General features: G+C 44.7%; 1 protein-coding gene and 1 long non-coding RNA gene across 2 annotated transcripts in view; one reads left to right on the top strand and one right to left on the bottom strand.

The window, feature by feature from the left end:
* The first annotated feature begins 1,702 nt into the window (after positions 1 to 1,702).
* The window catches only part of LOC149358474 (GATA-binding factor 2-like), a 256,638-nt gene continuing 237,904 nt past the window's right edge, over positions 1,703 to 20,436 (top strand). Inside the window, exon 1 of the mRNA XM_089570546.1 lies at positions 1,703 to 2,105. The gene's annotated coding sequence lies outside the window, so the exon portion shown is untranslated. The remainder of the gene's footprint in view (positions 2,106 to 20,436) is intronic.
* On the bottom strand, positions 7,504 to 10,462 carry LOC149358475 (uncharacterized). Its single transcript, XR_016288233.1, has 2 exons — positions 10,385 to 10,462; positions 7,504 to 7,579 (listed from the first exon to the last, which is right to left on the bottom strand). It is a non-coding gene; the product is annotated as an uncharacterized LOC149358475 (long non-coding RNA).

Raw genomic sequence — 20,436 nt, 5'->3', positions numbered from 1 at the left:
ACATAATTAACCATAGCTTATTACTTGAACAATCTGCGCTAACATTCCCCAGATAGTTCATGAACGCTCACGATGATGATCTGGTTGCTAAAGATACAGACAGGGCCCTGCATTTCATTCAGCGGAATTGTAAGCGTTCGCACCTTAATATTGGAAACACTTTTTTTTTCTGTTTTCTGCGTTAGATTCAGTTCGGAAAATGAAAGTCTCGAACTCGAACAGGACACTCACTGAGCTCCATAAAAAAAAAAACGCAATCAACTGCGTAGCCCGACTAGTATAGTGACATCATGAGAAAAATATCGGAAGCATGTTCCACTCGAAACCTTATTTCTGCATTTACCGGCAATTAAAAGTGGTGAACAGCTGACTATTTTGAACGCTTCTTTATTTTTCTGTGCAACAGAGCGCTCAGTCCACAGTACCCTGTCCTGAACTGGTCCGACCCTTTTATGCCAGTTTCACATGGCCCATGTCACGCTTTGGTGACCACGTCACAACTTACTCTTGCGTTTTACTTACTTTATTACTTCTAAGCGCTGCACCGAAGAGACCGCTTAAGCTCGGTCATCCCTTCGAGCGTGTCCATCTTGAACGTTATGGCAAACTCTGCCTTCGTGAATACGGAAAATATTCGCGCACTCGAAAATCTCGCCGTGCCCTATACGTATGTGCAGTGAATTACACCATATCCAAAAGTAAATGTCCGCAGAGAGAAACAAAAACCGCAGAAGAAAAGAAGAACGACGGCTGCATTCATGCGTAATACGAAAGAGGAAAAAAAAGCAGCGCGGCATTTGGCGAAGTAAAAAAAAAATTGAATGAAAACAAGAGAAATTGCAAAAAAAAAATGAATGGCGTCATCTTCCGAAACACGCTGAAGCGAACGCAGCACTCGACTTGCTCTTCTTCTCCACGCTGTCTGGCACAGTCAAAACAAAAGACGAGGGGTGAAATGGCATTTCTCTTCCAACTCCGTTTCCTCATTTTCGTATTTTCTTTTTCGGTTTCGTCTTACTCGGCTGCCTTCGCCGTTCTCGATTTGCCTTCAGGCAGTTGCCCCTCTCCACGCTTTAGTTTCTTTTTAGCCCCCATCATCTTCTTCCGCCATTTTTCTTTTAGTTTATTTCTCTCCCGCTTTTATTTCTTCTATGTCTCAGTTTTCGTGCCTGTTTTTGATCCGCGCGGACGATAATGAGAGAATGCCCGTCGAGCGCGAATAAATTGCACGCACTAACATACACACAGCCCGCCCCAAACGCCCAAGGACTATAAACGCCCTGCATCAGCCCAACTCTTCCCTACTTCTTATACCGCTTCGCTGCCCGCCGCGGCTGCTTCTCTTTCCGTTCCCGTTCCCCCGGCCATACACAAACACATACATGCAGAGACGACTGCAGGCTGCCGCTGCATTCGTTGCCGTGAAAGCGGCCAAAGTCGCGTAGCCGAGCAACTTTCAGCAAGCGCTGTATGTTTGTGTGCGTGCGTGCGCGCCGTGGCGCCGGAAAGGAGACCACGCCCACGGGGCGTGACGAAAAGCGGAGGTGGAGTTGAACGAGCCAATGGCACGTCGCAGAAAGAGCGCAGCGTCACGCGGCGGCGCCTCTGCGAAACACGGCTTAGACAGCGAGACGCTCCCCCGCCGCGCGCGCGCGCGCCCCAAGCCCCGCTTCCTGGCGCCTTCGCCGTCGTCTGCTTTCCGTTGCCGCAGCCACTATCGGGCTCGACGCCGGCCAAGCCAAGCCAAGCGGGGAGCCTGCGACAAGCATCAACTCTCTGGTTGTTGCCGCTATCGGCGCTGCACCGCGGAGCTTGTGTTTTTCTCCGGTCGTGACCTGTGTTTCTCCACCGGTGGTGCTGATTGGAAACAGACTTGATAAATACGATCCCCTCCACGCGCCTCCGCTGATTGAAAAAAAGAAAAGGAGAGAAGGAAACGAAGCGGCGGAAAGAAAAAAAAGGAAGGGACGAATAGGCATTCGGAGCTGCTTTTGCCGTAGGCCGTGTGGTGCTAATGACCGTATGCTGAGTCAGCCACTGTTCCCACGACGAGTCGCGTGAGCGCCTCGGATCTCTTCTCCTCCTCCTCCTCTTCCTGGGTCAAGGTCAGTGGAGACACTATCGCATTTTCTGCGCGCGCATGTGCGTCGCGCGTTACGCGATGTGGAGGGAGCGCCGTCGTTTTATCTCGCATTTCAACCGAGATATCTTGGGCTTATGCCCTGAGAACAGACATCCGTCTTCGTGTAAACTTACTGTTCCATATCTCTAGGCCATCCGAGAGTCGTTGAAACACACATGTACGCGTTCACCTGCGCGATAAAGCTGTTGTTGCTATTTCGGCGTTGTTTCCGAATTTAAAGTGAACAGCTCTGTTTCGCTGACCGTTTACGCATGCGCACACTGAATTATTTTTACGCGGCAAACCTGCAATCGCTACTCAAGCACAGAACACGTAGTCTTAATGGAAATGAACACAGATTGAACTTTTCAACGGCCTTCAGAACAAAATTTTCAGCAAGCTTGGCACGGCGAAAGGATAAGTAAGCAAATATATCACGTTAGCTTTCGCTGATTCAAGTGGCGTTACAAACACCTTCGCTAGTAGCTTGAATACCCTGAGTCGTTGTAAGGACGCAGCGCAACTATCAGCTGAAATTTTATTCGGCAATTATTGGTGGAACTCATTTTCTCTATTATGCCCTCTCTTGAGAAATAACATTTCAGTTTACATTTGCTCTATGTAAAGTCGTCTCGTTTCATACTTGTAGCCGCTAAGCGCATTCAAGCTACATAACAGTGCATTACCAACTAGCCATTTTTGTCACCTTGTTTCATTCTAACGCACGACGCTCCATATCTAGCTCGAAAGAGAACAGTAAAAAGCGTAGGCGGACAAAGAACGCAGTCGAAATCGAACCAGGATTAGCATCCGTAGATAGATTTCTTTTTGCACAAGTGGTACAAAAACAGTGCTGTAGCGAGAATTCTGTCCTCAGCTGCACAAAGAGCGAATGCATCCGGGTAACCTAGTAAAGCGGACGGGGGGTCAAAGTTCACCACTTTCATCGAAGTTCTCTGAGATGTGTTGACTAATAAATGCATGCATAGTCAGACCGGTACGAAATGTGAACACGACTATGCCATAATTTCCAACTTTGCAGCGATATATTGCTTTAGAACTAATTTGTGAATATGTACTTCGGTTGACCATTTGCCCAGAAGCATGAATCAGGCCACTTGCATACTGCTGCTGAAAGTATACAGGTCAAATAGCTTCTGTTGACAAGCGCCGTTCGCGTTTCATTTCGGCTTCATCAATACGTATGTGCATATCGATTTCGGAAAGGTTTTATACTCGAAAGTGATTGCTGCAAAACACCTGCATGTATACTTAGCGCGCCCACGCTTTATTATAAGTGCCCTGAAGTTTTTAAAGTTTCAAGGCCTCTTCGCAGGCGAGTTGAGATCCATACTGAAAAAATTTGCGCAGAAAAAACGAGGACAAAGCAAGACGAGACAAAGACGAGCGCTAACTCACAACTGAAGATTTATTCCGAAACACAAGCACATTGCTTTGTCCTCGTTTTTTCTGCGCAAATTTTTTCAGTATGCATATCAACCAACTCGTCCAGCTTTCTGCTCTTCTAAGAGTTGAGATCCGTATAGATGCGCGTATGCGAACTATGCACCCATAGTTGACAAGATAAGTAACAAATGAAAGATAACGCTGTTTTATGGCGCATCCCAATCAGCTATCCGGAGCATCGCTCTTAATCCGCCGAGGAGCCGGAAATCCGCTGCGATATCATGAAATCCACATCCCTGCAGGTGGGGCGGTAAGCGGCGGTGCAAGTTGCCCTTGGTCTATGACTGGAACGCAGAATCTAAATCGAATTTGTCCAGTGAACGAAGAATTTTGGTTCGCCAAGCAAATAAATGTGTTCTGGATCGCCGACTGGAATAAGCTATTAAATATTTAGGATCTTATAGTCGACAGCACGATATATCAAGTCAACACCGGTCCAGCAAACATCACAACGCACCATGACATTTGTTACAACCCGGCTAATATGTATTGTTGCGTTCGTGTGTATGTTGTACAAGCATTGGTTGTTTAATTCAACGTGGGCTGTACATCCGAGCTCAAGTTCTGATGATCGACTTCGCTCGCGGATCCAGAGATATATATGTGCGCATTCAGTCGTCAAAGTGTTTGGAAATGTACGGGTATGATTGAACGGGGAGGAATGTCGCGAAATTGATGTTTGAGTGCTTTTTTATTATGCGCTCATATATCCTCGGAGCGAATTTATGGAATCCGCTGCTCGCTGGACGAGCATCGGGAACGATGGTTCTGTTAGACTCTATACATATTTATTTAGTCTATACAATCAGAATTCTAGTCACAAACAATTGCTGTTCATGTTTGAATTTGGGCGTGCTCGCGTAAGAATGAAAGCAAAACAATAATACATCCATGGTGGTTCCCCATTTACCTTTAACGTCTTACTTTGCATACACGAATGGTGCGCATTTACGGAGCGCCGATTTTCTGGTCTCCGTGTCCAACGTTCCGGCGCCTGGACTTCATTGCATTTAACTGCAAAATGTGAGACAGTGCCATGGCAGTATCTAGTGCCGTTAAAAATCAAACTGCTCGAGTCAGTGGAAAGCTTAATTGCGAAGCACCCCGCTAAAAATGTGCTCTTTCTAAAGAAACATTAAATTAGATCGAGCTCAGAGCGCTTAATTTCTGTAGCGGATGGCACCGTATATCGTATTATATGGTAGAAAGAAAGGTGAAGTATCTTTATATACTTGTGCGTTCAGTTGCATGCTAGCATTTATTTCATATTTTGAAATTTTACAATATGTGTGCTTTTTACACCGTATTGATTTTTTTTTTTACGATTTGTTATCATTAGTCGCGTATCGCACTGCAGAAATCGATGGATATAAATTCCTGTGCCCGGGCATGCAAGTCTATTGGTTGTTGTATTGCACAGTGACAAACATACAGCTGCGTGTTCGACGGCAGAAAAGTCACAAATATCGGTTTATTTTTCTTTCGCAAACATATATGCGCTGCAGTTAAAAATCGAAATATTGTTACGGAAAGCGTGTGAAACTAGCAATACAAATCAACGTATCTCCTCTCAAAAGACATTTGCGACCTCATTTTCTGTTCCATACATAAAGAGAACGTGTGCTCAATTAGAGACGTCCTTGTCTGGGCTGTTTCTGAGCTCAATTACGCCGAGTTCAGTCCTTTAAGGAAGAAAAATGAGCTCTAAGGTGCTAATGATGACTCGCCAATATCAGGAAACGCTGCTAGCTCCCTCGCCGAACCACGCTCCTTTTCGTTATAGCGCGGAATGGACGTCCGCAAATGACGCCATTTACTCTGATCACCGCCGGTTCTCTCGAAGGAATATAAAGCACCGTGTGCGATACACGTGCGACAAAGGAAAAGCGCCTTCACCGACGAGCAGTTCCGTCGAGAAGTTCATTTGCTTTGATGACACTTAGCTGGTGCAGAAGAACCTATATGCGTAGCTCGCGTGCTCGCCGCGTAAAGGAAAACGACGCATGCTTGACGACGTGTCGACGGATGGTAGAGATGGCGAGAAGATTCAATTTGGCGTCGACGATCGAATTCATTATCACTCTTTGCCCGAGAAGTGCCGGGTTGTTTAAGAAGAAAGGAGAGTTCTTAGTGTAGACACGTCAAATTTGTGCGTGCTATACGTGTATAAAGGGGATGAGGAGTATAAGGAGAGTTTTTCTGACACCTCAAATGGTGCTACGAGAGAATTTGTCTTCCTATTGGCGTTTCGCATTGAGCACACGTGTCTATGTACACAGGACAACGAAGACTTGTTTGGTCAAGCCGTGCTTTGTACCGTTGGTGTATAGCTTTTCAGAGTATATAGGGACGTGTTCTGGTTTCCACGTGTTCTGTATGCGTGCAGTTCGCTATGAATTACGGACACATTTAGCAGGTGATGTGTGGCACTTGTGGCTTCTATGAACGCTGTATGAAACTTCGATAGAAACTGGCATCAAAGCATAAGGAATACAAATGTCCCCAAGCTAAAATGAAAGTTCTTTTAAAACAGCGCTGATAACCGCGAGAATTCGTATGCTGTTCTGTTGTATGATCCACTTAATTTTCGGTTCAAATTATAAAATTGTTTTTAAGACCCTAAAGAGGCACATGCATGGTAAAAGGGATGCTGTTGAAGAAGACTTCGGAAGCTATTTTGTGTTACATGCAGTTGCATGCATGCCTTCTCGATCGAAATTGTCTCCATGAAGTTGCTGCGAAGGTCGTCATATTCCAGAAGTGGAAATGTATACGCTGTTATGTTCAATGCACATGCACATGTTTCATGACGTACGGAAAGGCGCAGTAACTGTCTCACGCTCGCATCTCAACCACGTCGTGACGGAAGGAATGAAGAATTGAGTGAAAGAAGACAATGAGAGAAAGAGGTGCCGTAGTGGAGGGCTCCGGATTGGTCCCGGACACGCGGGATTTGTTGAATTGTATTGCATCGTAGACTGCACAGGCGTTTTTGCACTTTGCCTCCATCGAAATGTGTATCCGATAAATGCCCATACACTTCCCACGGGTTAACTCGCCGCTGTGGCTCAGTGGCTTTGGCGCTCGGCCCCTGATCCCAAAGTCGCGGTCTCAATCCCAGCCGCGGTGGCCGTATTTCAATTAATCCAAGTGAAATACATTAACATCCGGTGGCTGTGCGACCTCAGCGCACGTTAAAGAACCCAATATGGTCAAAATTGATCTGGACACCTCCAGTCCTCCACCACGGCGTTCCTCGATGATAGCCCATGCGTCACTTCGGGACGTTAAACCCCGTAATTTGCAATTTACACTATGGATTATAGCGCATTAAGTATAGGCCACACTGTAAAAAAAATTGTCCTTGTTTACGAAAAAACATAAAGGTAATTTACTGGCGACCAGTTTTCGTTCTTTCAATAACATACATCTTCTATATAGAGAATAATTTTTAACACAGACTACAGAATTATAGATTACAGATTTTTTGTTTTCTAAATTCAGTATGGAATTTCTAACATCGACTCTGTTGCCACATTACATGATCACTGTTTCCTTAATTACAACAGGCAACCCACAACAAGAACTCCACCTTTGCAATTACGGAGCTCACTGCTTCTTCTGTTACGGACCCACAGTTAATAAAATACGTAATCTGTTTGGTTTGTGCAGACGCTATTTTCTAGGTTGGGTATATAAAGTTCATACATGCCACTGTCTGCGATTTGCTTGTTGCTTCGTTCGTTGGAGGAATGTAACTATTTTCTGAACGCGTGGTTGGCCCTGAAAGGTAATGTTTTGGAAAAATGAACGAGCTTCTTAAAAGGGAACGGAGTTTTCTCGTTCATCTGGTGAATAAACATACATGTATGTAAAGCATGTGAGGCTTAGCATGCAAAAGCGTGTAACACCTATTCAATAGAAAAAGTACCTACATTTTATTGAACTGCACAGATTTGTTTAATTATTGCACTCTGTCTTCAGGCTCCCCTGAAAAATACAAGAAAGATCAGAAAGTTTGTCAGGAACATCAGCTTCAAGGCACTGCATAAGCGCGCAAATATCGTTTCATTTAAGGCAGCTATTTTAAGGCGCTGCCCAAAGTTTACATCTTAATTTTTAGCATTCCGCATAAGCAAATTAGTAAAATTAGACAGATAACAAATTTTGAGAAAATTGCATGCATAAAAAGTTTTTACTGCATCAGATAAGGACCGCAAGACCTTTAAGGAGCCTTCTTTACTGCTATTCTGCACGGTGAGATAAAGGAAGTCTGCAAAGGGACTTGCATAAAAACCTTAAAAACATTAAGTGATCATTCAAATCTTCATACAAGGGGGCGCAAGTACTGCAGAAACTGGAACCTTTCTTTAGACCACATGTGTAGTAATATTTTAATCAGCATAGCTTCAGCACATGGCTTCGAATGCACTGACATCTCAGCTCTTCTAGAGACCAGATGGACAAGTTCACTTCCCTCGACACACAGGCGGGAGCGATGTGGTGCGTGTTTCTAATACGTTAACCACATGATGTGCCAAATTCAGCAATAACTAGTTTTGCCAATTAGACAGGAGATAAACTGCCGAGCACGGTTTGGTTAAATCAGAAACGAAAAATAACAATAAAACAGTAGTTAAACTACAGCTACCAGAGGGGCATATGTACTGGCAAATTCTGCTTATGGTTTCATACTGTGCTGCAATATACTAAATATAGTCCGCCTGGTATAGTGCTTCATTACATAAGTTAACACTTTGTATTCGTTTAACACCGATCTTAGTTTTTCATCACTGTTGCTACTCATCCAGTTTGTGAGCACTATGCTGAGAGCCAGCTACAATAATGTGGAAACCCATGCAGGGCTTATATTACATGTGTGGAAACTATATGACCATCATGTCTCTTACTAACACTGCGCCTACGTGCAAATTTAAAACATACACGAGTTTGAAATAGTACCATAGAATACAACAAAGTCATAATGCATGGTTGTACTTTCAGTGATATATACAGAAAATAAATTATGCGTTGCTTAATAATTGCGTTGTTTAATAATCTTATACGAACATCCATGAACAAACCTAAGGCGTCGAATGTCGATCAAAAAAAAGAAAGGTTGCGTGTTTACTTGCGTCCGGCAAAAAATGTATTTGTGAAGAAAGCATTTAGGAAAAATTAATAGGAAACAAAAACAGCATGCAATCCCCTCTCTCACCCTGTCTTCTGAATCTCTGACTACCGCGTTAGGTTCAACGATAGCTGGCCTGCGCAATATACATATCTATTTTCCTTTAATCCTTATCAACCGCTGTACCGAATGGCAGATATCAGCGAGCCAATGACAAATGCGGAAAGGATAGAAGTCGAATAACATATCAATATGGTCGTTATATCATACTACCCATGTTTCTTTCCCAATAAGCGAACTTGCTCGGAATCTATACGCAAGCGCACAGATTCATCAGGCGCCTATGTACTACTCAAAACAGGATGTATGATGAGTAAGGATAGACTGTTCTCCCCTCTGTGGCAAGGAGCACCTTGCCCGAGCTATGTCTCCCAATATTTTCCTCTTGCTAGTCAATCCTAAGATCCACGTAATCAAAAATAAGGCATTCTTGAAACCTACTCATTTTTGACATAGCCCAATAATTAGAATTAAGCTGCATTATTGTCTCAGTTGTCCTCACTGTATAGAATTAGAATTGCATGCCTACGCGCATCGACATGCGTATGCATATGACGCTTCAGGGCACCCTTGGTTGACTGCTGCGAGGAATGCGAATTGCTAATTTTTTGTTACAGCGGAATTGAAAAAACGTGATACCTTTGATTACCTATGCACACACCCTCTCGCACTATACAGGGTGTTTCACCTAAGACTTTGCGCAATTTTTAAAGAAGGGTTTTTTGAGTTTGAAGAGTGCTAATTTCGGCATAGCATTGCCAGCAGTGTAGTAGGTCAGCATGCAGTTAAGAGGTGCTAACTAGAAGGCTGGTTAACTAATACTGAATAGTTAATTTTTAACAATTACAGTTAGGCTCCTCAATTATTGAGGGGCATGTAGCCCACCCTAATTAATAACCATATGAGTTTTTATAATTTCAAAACAGCGGTTACCCTCGGAGCTGTGTGCCGATAAAGTTGGGCTATATCGAGCCAGAATACATGCGCTTTCGAGAAGCTTTCAGGCAAAGCAACCTCTCCAGAGCACTGACTCGTCGAAATAGCCAAACTTTGTTGGGCCACAGCGCTGAGAGTAACCGCATTTTCGAAATTCTAAAACCTGATACGAATATTACTTACGATGAGCTACACGCCTGTCAACAAATAAGGAGCCGAACAGTAATAGTTAAAAAATTGACTATTCAATATTAGTTAACCAACCTGCTAGTACGCACGTCCTAGCTGTATTCTAATGTACTACACCGCTGACAATGCTGCGCCGAGAAAAGCGCTCATCTAACTCAAAAAGCCTATTTTTAAAATTTTGTAAGGTTTTCTATGAAATACCCTGTATGCAAGAAAGGTTTACCCTTATGCCGCTTTTAATAACAACTAAAGCATCAAGTTCGTAGTTAGCAGGTTTGAAAAGTTTTTAAACCTATTTACTACTCAGTTTTTTTTTTTTTTTGTCTTTTACGAGAACGAGGGACTGTATAGCAAAATGGACTGTTCGAAATCGCCCCCGGACGAGATTTCAAAACGAAGCAGACACATGAGCGTGCGCGCGATGAGTATACATGCTCAAATTTCAATGTAAATTAGAATAAAGCCAGGTATTTACCTACCCGCATGTGTGAAAATAATCGCTGGCGGCCACTTTTCGCCGGTGCGAATGGAAACGTGCATGCCATGGCCCCTGGTGCAGGATCGAAAAACTCTAATCATGCCGTCGCTTTGAAGCAGACCAGCGCGACCTCGCGGAAGCTCTGCTTCCGGTTTCCTCCTTTTGCGGAAGCGCTTCCGGTGTTTCCATGCGTGCAAGCCGTCTGGAGGGCCCATTTGCGCCGAAGTCGAGTGACGTACACAGCGGGCTTTCACGCATGCTGCGACGCCAGACAGGCGTATAGTGCTCGAAGTCTCCAAGCGATCGAGATCTACGCGTACAGCGTTTTCGTGCTCGACCACAAGATAGACTGTGTTTCTTTAATGTTAATAAAAAGCTCGAGTGATTACTCGGAGGATGATCGCTAACAAGTGAGTAAATGTTTTCGGTAACATGCGTTAGCGATCGCTATGCCACACAATACGCAGCTGATCTCCAAACTTGTGTATACGCATGCGTCATTGAACCAGATGAAAAGCATATTATGCAGCTGCAAAACCAAGATTAAACACCAGTTCATAAATAACTATTAGCGAGCGATACTTATTCGAGGCTAGTATATCCTGCAGGTTAGCTGCTGAGCAAGTGGAACGATGACTATAGTAGTCGTTTTTAAGAAACCGCTCGAGTCTTCCTTGCCGTTCTTTTTTCTTTCTTGCCTTGTGTTCAAACGTTCTTACGGCTCGGAGGATTGGCAAAAACGGCAACAATCTGCACTTTTACTGTTCAATGCTAAGCATCTTTTTTGTGCGCTTTCTTATATGTTGCGGGTTTTTCTGTGAACTTCGAACGTGCAACCAATTAGATTGTTTGTCTTGTAAAACACTCAGTGTGAGTTGCATATGAAAGAAGCCAACAGCCACCGATACCAAGAACCATAGGGGAACGTTTTTTTTTTTAAATTTAGTGGTGTTTATCAACGAAAAATTAGTAGTGTAATTATTTTATCGCTTAACGATGACTGATTAGAAAGGAGAAGGAAAAACACATGCTGCTGGTGGGATCCGAACCCACGACCTCCTAATTTCGCGTCCGTGCTCTACCAACTGAGCTACGGCGACGGCAGTCCAATCTTCTGCTTTCGAGGGTAATTATAATGCGTGTAACCCAACCTTGAGAGTGTTCACCAGCGCCACCCTCTGCGTAGCGGCGGACATAGTACGTCCTCTACTATGTGTGACGTCATCGAACGGTGAGGGCGGAACCTGTGCGAGAGTCCTCTTATGCTATCTATGGCATCAAGACTGCCAGAACCGAGGCCCTCGTTAAGCTATTAATCAGACAAGGCAAGGGAAGTGAGGGGCTTGTTATGTCATACATATAAAGGAAGCCAACAGCCACTACCGAAACTAAGTAGCATAGGGGAATTTGCTTTTTTTTATTAGTAGTGTTGATCAACAAAAATTTAATTCTGTAATTAATTTGTCACTTCAAATAATTGATTAGAAAGCAGAAGAAGAAAACAACCACATGCCGCCGGTGTGATGTGAACCTATGACGTCCGAATTTCGCTCGCCGCTTGTGTCTTTCAGCGTGCACAAATATTCTGGCTGCCTTGAAAACGTCAGGGATTGCTTGCTGGCTTTGCTCATTGAGACCGAAAGCAACATGCGTTCGAGCAAATTCGTCAAGACGACGCCTTTAGGGCAAGCGCGTGCTATTTTTGGGCCCCTATGCATGTGTGTGGAATTTGGAATGTTTACCATGCACACGCGCGTGTCTACGTCTAGCTATCCATTTTGGTGCGTTTTTTATTTTAATAGAATATGGCACTGAATGTTCATCTTAGCGTTCGCCAATTTTTAATGAACTATTCTATTCGTAATGTTCGATGGCACCGTTAATGAACTGCTCACTTGAACTATTTCTTCAACAATGCTTATATTCTTCATCGACTCCCAGCTGTCAAAGTATATGCGACCAGACTGAGGGAATTTCCGGGGCAGACTGCTTCGCATGTTTTTTTTTTTTTGCATTATTCTGTGCACGTGGTGCCACAAAGTTTGAAAGGGGTATTTTTTTTTAGCCTTCGACGAGATTTCTGAATCCGAAACTATGAAGAGTATGTAAAACATACCTTTATTTTGCGCTGGCATTCAAAGTGAGGACATTGTAGCGGAGGCTCAGGATGTGGAAGGTGGCCTGTGGATGAGGGCCGTCCTCGTTTATTCCGGCAGCCTGGAGCCGCTACTAGTGAGCCAGCCTGGAAGTCGACGCCGCCACTTGGCCGCGGTTGCTGAAACGTTGTGTGTTGCGCGAGCGTTCGCGCTGACGCTCGTCGCTGCATCTTCTCCGACGGCGGCGCCAGTGTCGAGGGCAGCGCCGCACACACGGTATCGCTTATTAGAACTGCGACGAACTTCGGGCTTCTCCCTATCGCGTCACCGGAGTGCGGAGAAGCTCGGCGATTCAGTCGTTGTTGCTGAAGTTTCAGATTCCCGCTGCCTTCACCCACATCATGTTGAGAGCCATCTAATGCCACCAAAAAATGTTTCGCTGGCTTTACCTTCAGTAGCGTTTGTTTATAAAATATAAAAAAAGACTCCCCAGACGGCACCAGGAATGCGAACTTCAGTGACAGCAGGCTGACCAACTACAGCCAGATGGGTTGTCCCTTCATTTCCTAGTCAAGGCTTTCGTTGTTTTTTCCCTTCCGTTTCTTCCTTCCTCCGACAACTCATTGTCGCGTTTTCTGCGGCATGCGCTATTGAATACTTTATCTCGGTCGCCACGGTGGTCATGGTGTATATAATGATCCTGCCACTGAACTCACCTTGCTTCAGCGGCACGTATTGCTGGGTCATCGCGTCGACGTCAATTTGCAATCGACGTCGGTGGCACGCAAGTTTGGACCTTCTTTTCGCTCTTTCTTCCGGCATCGGCTGCACGACGACCTTGTCTTCGCAGAATCTTGGGCAGATGCTCGGTTTTATGCGAAGCGTAAGAGGCTCGTTGAGCAGTTTTCGCAGTGTCCCAGTTGTCTCCTATCACACATGGTCGGTGTGTATATGAGGTAAAGCACGACACGCGGTCATGCCAAGCATGTTATGCCATGTGACGTCACCAAACCGGAAGTGTTCCGACAACGCCTAGAAGGGTTCCTTGTGCTATCGCAACCCAGGCTGAGCGTTGTCTAGGCGTCTGCCATTAGTCAACTGGTTTAATACTTATATTGTGTTATGTCACTGCATCGAACGATGCGCTCAGCAGTAGCGAAGGAAAGCCTCATGCTCACAAGCGCCTGACGACAACCAATGGGCAGCGCATTTCCCTCCCTGTATCCTCCTACTACATATACGCACCTTTCCACGTGCTCTCCTTCTCTGTTAGCCACATGAACTCAGGAACAGACGCCGACTAAGCCGCGATTCCCTGAAACGGGGCATTGACAGCTATCGCTGCAGCACACAGCTCTAGAGCACTCAGTTGCCGCAACATGTTCGCACTAAAGGGACTGGTTCTTCTACCGACACCTTATGCCACGTCGACGTTTCTGACAGAGCCTGTCCTTGAGAAAGGGTAGAATGTGTTCGAAACGTCGACTCAAAATAAATCTCTGCCTAAATAAAGCGCTTTTCAACCTCGCATTATACCTCTAGCGACAAAGTACGCTTATCTTTCTGTGCCCCCCCCCCCACACACACACACTTTTTTAGGAGTGCTACAAAAACTAATAAAAGCGACGTTTCCTGTTAGTATAGCGTTCTTGACGTGTGTCACATTTTACGGCGATAGCTGTTAATGGCCCTTTCTGCAGAAATCTCACTGTGAAGTGTGACGTGAGATCACAGTGTGACGTGACGCTCTGTAGCCATCACTGGTATATCGACAACTTTTAGCTCCGCCGCTAACTTTTGTGGCGTCCTCATCCTTAGCGGTCCCTTGGATCGTTACGAGGTCTTCAAATTAGCGTAAAATGGCGAGCGCTGATCGACCTTTGCACGCATGACAAACACTGTTCTCCTGCTTCTCGAACACGCACGGGGCTCGTTCGGACGTTTGACAACCGTCAGATCTGCGATGACGTAAGCAAAAAGACCACGCGGCTGCATTGTTTTCCATGTTCGGCAGGTAACTATTGTGCAAGAATGCATGTGCCCAGCCTGTTACATAACAGGCTGCATGTTACGAACTTCCTGAACCGGTCTTCCATTAATGGTGGAGAAGTCAGCAGCCTGTACTACCAGCTGTGCCGAACAAATACGTAAAAAAAAAGATGTACTCGACATTCTGAAGGATATCTACTGGTACAGTCGTTTAACCTTTGACAAGTTACAGTTAACAAAAAAAAATTATAGGTGAGGAAGTGCCAGAGACAGAGGCTTCTGCAAGGAGTGACAATGTGCACGCCACAGTTGTCGCTCGGTGGCACTCGTTTCCGAAGATACTCGAACTTCTCGCAAGGAGAGGGGATAACTCCCATGATTTCTTGCCTTTTCCCGGAGGGAGTAAGTGATAATAGCTGTTAAGAGGCGACAGCTCCATACTCTTTTGTTAGGTACTAGGCATTCTCTCATCAACAAATCACCGGTCACAAGAATGGAAGAAAAGAAGTAAAACGAAAGAACAACAAAAAAAACTGTGGCCCATCTTTTCCTACACATAAATGGTCACATGACTACGAGGCAATCTAGATGTTCTTCTATCGCAGACTCTCAGAACGTATTAAAAAAAGAGCACGCTTTCCTTTGGAAACCGAGGTTTGGCTTTCTTGCAATAACAGTGTCTTTGCGGTGAAGACAACTTAGGCGCTGAGCAAAAACATGGAAGTGCGCGAGGGGTTTGATAGAAAGGTGAATAACTACGAATCCATTATATACTTCGCTTTCAAGAGAACGGATACAGTTAAAACCAAGGTCTGGATTTCTCGCTAGTGAGGCAACAAAGAAGCGTGCAAAACATTAGATAATAAAGGTCGTTTATACCTGTGGAACAAAGCGCAAACTTAAAGCTTCAATTTAAAATCTATGTAGCCTTTTTCTAATTTCAAGGAACAGATATCGTAACAGCAATGATTATTCACTTGTGTGACACTTTCTCTACCTTGTGGGCTAGTTTTATACTAATTTGGTGAACAAGCCGGTGTATTTGCGCCAATAGACAGGCACTCGTGTTGAAGAAAGAAAGAAAGAAAGAAAGAAAGAAAGAAAGAAAGAAAGAAAGAAAGAAAGAAAGAAAGAAAGAAAGAAAGAAAGAAAGAAAGAAAGAAAGAAAGAAAGAAAGAAAGAAAGAAAGAAAGAAAGAAAGAAAGAAAGAAAGAAAGAAAGAGTGAACGGACAAACGCACAGACGGACAGACGGACGTACGGTGCATTTAACGAATACCACACCATAGACAGTGTACTAGCTGAGAGAAAACCCGACTGCACCTTCCCGCTCAGTTCTAAGCTTACGTAATTGGAAACCCCGTCTACACTAGCAGTCTGAACACGTCCGTCTCTAAAGCACGCCAAACTACAAACTGCAGTGCGTCTTTCGGTGTCGCTGCGCGGACGCAACACGCTCGCATAGTTTCCGCACGCGGTCCGCGCTCGCTTCGATGACGGGTTCGTTAACCGCGCACCCTACCGCGCGTTCGGCTCCGTATTCCCTCCCCGTGGCGCGATAAGCGGCAGGCGTCGGCGTGAATCTCCACAACGCGAGCGCGCATCCGTACGCCGCCCGCCCTCGCACGTACGAACCACCCACATGCAAGCGCAACCGAGAAACGTGCGAAGATAAGCATCGCCAGCTCGTCGGTTCAGGCCGCGGCACGCCCCCTGGTGTCCGTTTGTGGTGAACGGGGCAGCTGCTTCGGCTCCAGTACAAAGTTTAAGTATAGTATAGTTCTGTGCACACTCTTTGGAAGCCGCAGGTTTTGTTTGCGTAGCGGCAGAGCATCCAGACAGCGCTCCGTACGTTCTGCATAGCACGTCTGGCGTTCTGGATACATTTGAGAGACATTTATTGACATCGCTTAGACTTTATACGAACACGATATAATAAGCGCTCAGCACCAGTATTGTTCCTGATATATTATGTCGATGATAGTGACTATTACTATTATTGATATTATTAGTGTTATTCTTTTTGTTAATGCTGTTGTCGTTGTTGGTGGTGTGGTGGTTGGCAAGCGTTTCTCAGTATCTTCTCAGGTGTGCGGATGTGGACTTGATTCTTTTGTTTCTGTGTTTTTCCCATGCTCATATTTCATATTCATCGCCAACATTTCCACTAGCAGACTCCGCAAGCAGAACGGTTGATTTCTCTATTTAGCATCAAAATTTCTCTCTCTCTCTCTCTCTCTCTCTCTATGTATTTGCTCACACCGTTAAGGCCACCTTCATAAATTAGTATATATGCTGATTTCCCCCTTTGTGTTACTTGTAAGGCTTTCTCTATTTCCTCTTTCGTGCTCCGTTTAAAGGCATAGGCTTCTCAAAGAAGGAAGACGAGTTTTCTATTGAGATACAAGTGGAGTGGTATTTTGATTACTGGCCGAAAATAAGCCATATCGTGTACTGCGGGAAAGACCTTAAATTTCGGGCATGTCATCATTGTTTTAGTGTTTAATAAATAAGAAGCAAAATATGCGCGGTGTGAAATTCACAACAAGCAAGCGCCAGAAGAATTGAAGAAAAACTACATCTTAGAAAACAGTTGAGTAGGACAAACACTGTAGCCAGTTTTAATGAAAGCATAAAGGAAATTATGAACACTTGGCGCCGTCACGAAAGGTATGCTATTGATAGACTTTCACCACTCTAAGCAGCGCAGGCAGAAAAAAAGTGCATTCGAACAGAGTTTCAGTACAAAGTACAGTATAGAAGTGTATTGATCTTGTGTGCCTTTCTGCGCAGCACGCGCTGCACGGAACTGCCAGAAATCGAAGATAGCAAAACAGATGAAACGCCACCTTCCATGTACTCGGGAAAGGGAGTTGACCATAGGCAAGCAAAGCGAATGCCCTGCCCAGCTGGCTTTTCTTGCAGCATTTTAATCATATTTCCCGGCAGCCAGCATCTCTCTTTGCTAGAGGGAACAAAACGTGCCCTTTTGAAATGCATGAAACGTTATGGTGGGAAGACTACATGCACATGTTTGCCGGATGTTTTCGCACCAGAGCAGACTACACAATTATTTTTAACTACACAGCTGTGCTTGTATAATTTTTTTAAAACTCATGAGCTGAAGCCTTTTGCTGTTTCTTATTATCCACTGAATTATCAGTGCTAATGACGCAACATATCAGTCGACCCAAGTGTCTTTGGAGGCACTGTTTATGAAATGCCTTTTTATGACGTTAAATTTAAATTTAAGGTGCAGTAAATTTGCACCTTATGGTCTATCTACAAAATTTAGTGACAGATTTTGACGAACGCGTGCTTAATGGAAACCTAAACTTAATTACGCTTACTTAGGCTTAGACCTCAAAACCAAGCAAAACTGGTGAGTGTCGAGCACGATTGAGCGATGACTCATGACCAACCCGTCCGTTATTGCACATTAACCCTATAACGCACAGTCCGGACGTGAAACAAACAAAAATAAATTACTAACATCGTCCAACATGATATTTGTTGCTGAATTATTGTTACGTTAAGAAAGCCATTGCCTGATGCCGTCTCCATGCCGTTGTGGTTTTTGTACTGTTTGTGTAGCGTTCAGTGAGCATAGATGTGCACTTCGATACGCAAACGTCTTCCCGTACGATTTCTGGAGCGCCTTAGAAACAGAATGCGGAAATCTCCAAAATTATTTGGTTGTGTTGTGTTGGTTAAAGCTTATAACGAATGCAACTGGAAAAGTATAGCAAAGAGAAAAAAGAGGCTGCTCATTGAAAAGCGATTCGTTTTTCTGCTGCGGATGCGTAACCGTTTCTTTCACGCATAGCTGCCTTACGCAAGCCGCGGCACTTGCAGTCGTCAGGAGGAAGAATCTGAGAAATAGAAACGGTGATACACTCCGTTAAAGTGAGAGGCGGGAATTAAAAGAAAGCAGAATAGAAAAAAGCAGGGAAAATTTAACAGAGCGTGGCATAGTGCTTACGATCGGTGCCAATGATCAAACGTTCTTTCTCTGCTCCCAGGGAGGTATCTTTTGTCTACTGCAGCGAAGAGCGAAAGCCATTCGAGTCTTTACAGCTGTCGACAGATGGCGTTACGTGCCTCGCTATGCCTTCCTACCGCGCGCGCGCAATGGAGTCGGATCGCGTTGGCTGCGGCGCGGCAGCACATCGGTGTGGAGTGCTGGCTCCGTAGTCGCGCTGGTCGAGACAGAAGAGAGTAAAAAAGTACGCCTGGTCAATGACAAGAGGCTGGCCGAGAATTAGTGACAGCTATAGCAGAGAACGCACCACTCCGCAAAGGAAAGGAGCAGTTCAACGGAATATAAAGGGACAAGTTCGATTACTCCAGTCGTTTACTCCAGGCGTTCATTCCACACCTTCTTCGATCAGAAAACAACGTTCTTTCTTTCGTTTGTGGTTCGCTGCTTGCTAAGTGGAATTCATTGCACCTGAAGTGTATAAGGAACTGAATGTTAACAACATATCGACTTATCACAGTTTCAAAAGACTGCTGTAAAAAATTTTCTTTGTGTAATTGCTAAACGGGAAACGGTGGCCGCAAATGGCAAAGGACAGGGTTAATTGGAGAGTCATGGTAGAGGCATTTGCCTTGCAGTGGTCGTAGTCAGGCTGATGACGATGATGATGATGAATTGTTAAATTACATATGTCCAACTTGCTTTGATGGATTGGCCTAGTAACTTCAGTCAAGTGAACTGCACATATCATGCTTGTACATTACTGGCGATAGAAAAAGCTATCCCACGAATAGCACGCCTCCAATGTTTTCCCTTTTGTGATGAAGACTGTGCCACTGGTGTACTTACTATACGACCTCTTTCTGGCTCTCTACCTTCCTGTCCACACGGGCTATCCAAACATATGCGTCACCTCTGCTCGCCTTTTTTGCGACATTCACTCTTTTACTAAAGTGGTAAAGCTTTTTTTTTTTTTTCAGGTGTTCTCCTTGTTTATTTAGTTTGGTTTCGTTTGTTGGAGTTTAACGTCCCAAAGCGACTTAGGCTAAGAGGGACGCCGTAGTGAAGGGCTCCGGAAATTTCGACCACCTAGGGTTCTTTAACGTGCACTGACATCGCACAGTACACGGGCCTCTAGAATTTCGCCTTCATCGAAATTAGGCTGCCGCGGCCGGGATCGAACCCGCGTCTTTCGTGTCAGCAGCCGACCATGTTTATTTAAATGTCTCTCTATAATTCGTCACTTCTATTGCAGGCGGGCAAGTTTTGTTGAGACAGCAGATACTACATCCTACCACTAAGTGGTTTTGCAGTGGAAAAAGGAACGTTTTCGCGAGGTCTCCGCTGAAAAAACAAAACAAAGCAAAACAAAACAAAACGGGAACACAAGCTTCGCATTTGAGGGTATATAACAAGGTAGCGTTAATGAATTCCGTCAGTGACTCCTCCCACGCAGATACGGCCTCTGTTTCCATATCATGTGAAAGACCACGCGACATACACATCAAGCAGCACTTTAACCAAGTCGTGTCAACGTGCCTGCTTAGCCTATAGAGGTAGCGTGTTAACTCGCACCCGATAGGTCAGGGGTGTTCGAAGCCCGAATAATTACCCCCTATTTGCTTATAAGTGCAATTAATTTACTTTGTACGCTTACATGTCCTCATCGCGTGTCCTAATCACCAGTTTTCTGACGTTTTAATATTTGCACATTCCATAGTTACACGTGTGACGTCACGACCCTCTCGACCAATCCGATTTTTCCGCACACACCGGCGAAGACGCCAACTACGCCGACTTCTCCGCTGAACTGGAGGACTGATAACAATATCGCTTTGAAAGACAAAATATCCAGCGCAGTAACATACTCTCGGAATTCAGGCAGTACGTTCCACATTAGTTAAGATATCATCATTAAGTTTAGTAGAATAACGGAACACACAACGAAAAAGAAGAGGACGGCAAGTGTCCAACGAAAATGCGTGTGTCC

The sequence above is a fragment of the Amblyomma mixtum genome, chromosome 2 (assembly GCF_055824585.1).
Source record: "Amblyomma mixtum isolate Tamu chromosome 2, ASM5582458v1, whole genome shotgun sequence".
In the NCBI taxonomy this organism is placed as follows: Eukaryota; Metazoa; Arthropoda; class Arachnida; order Ixodida; family Ixodidae; genus Amblyomma; species Amblyomma mixtum.
The sequence above is the reverse complement of the archived record's forward strand: the minus strand, read 5'-3'. Positions and strand labels throughout refer to the sequence as shown.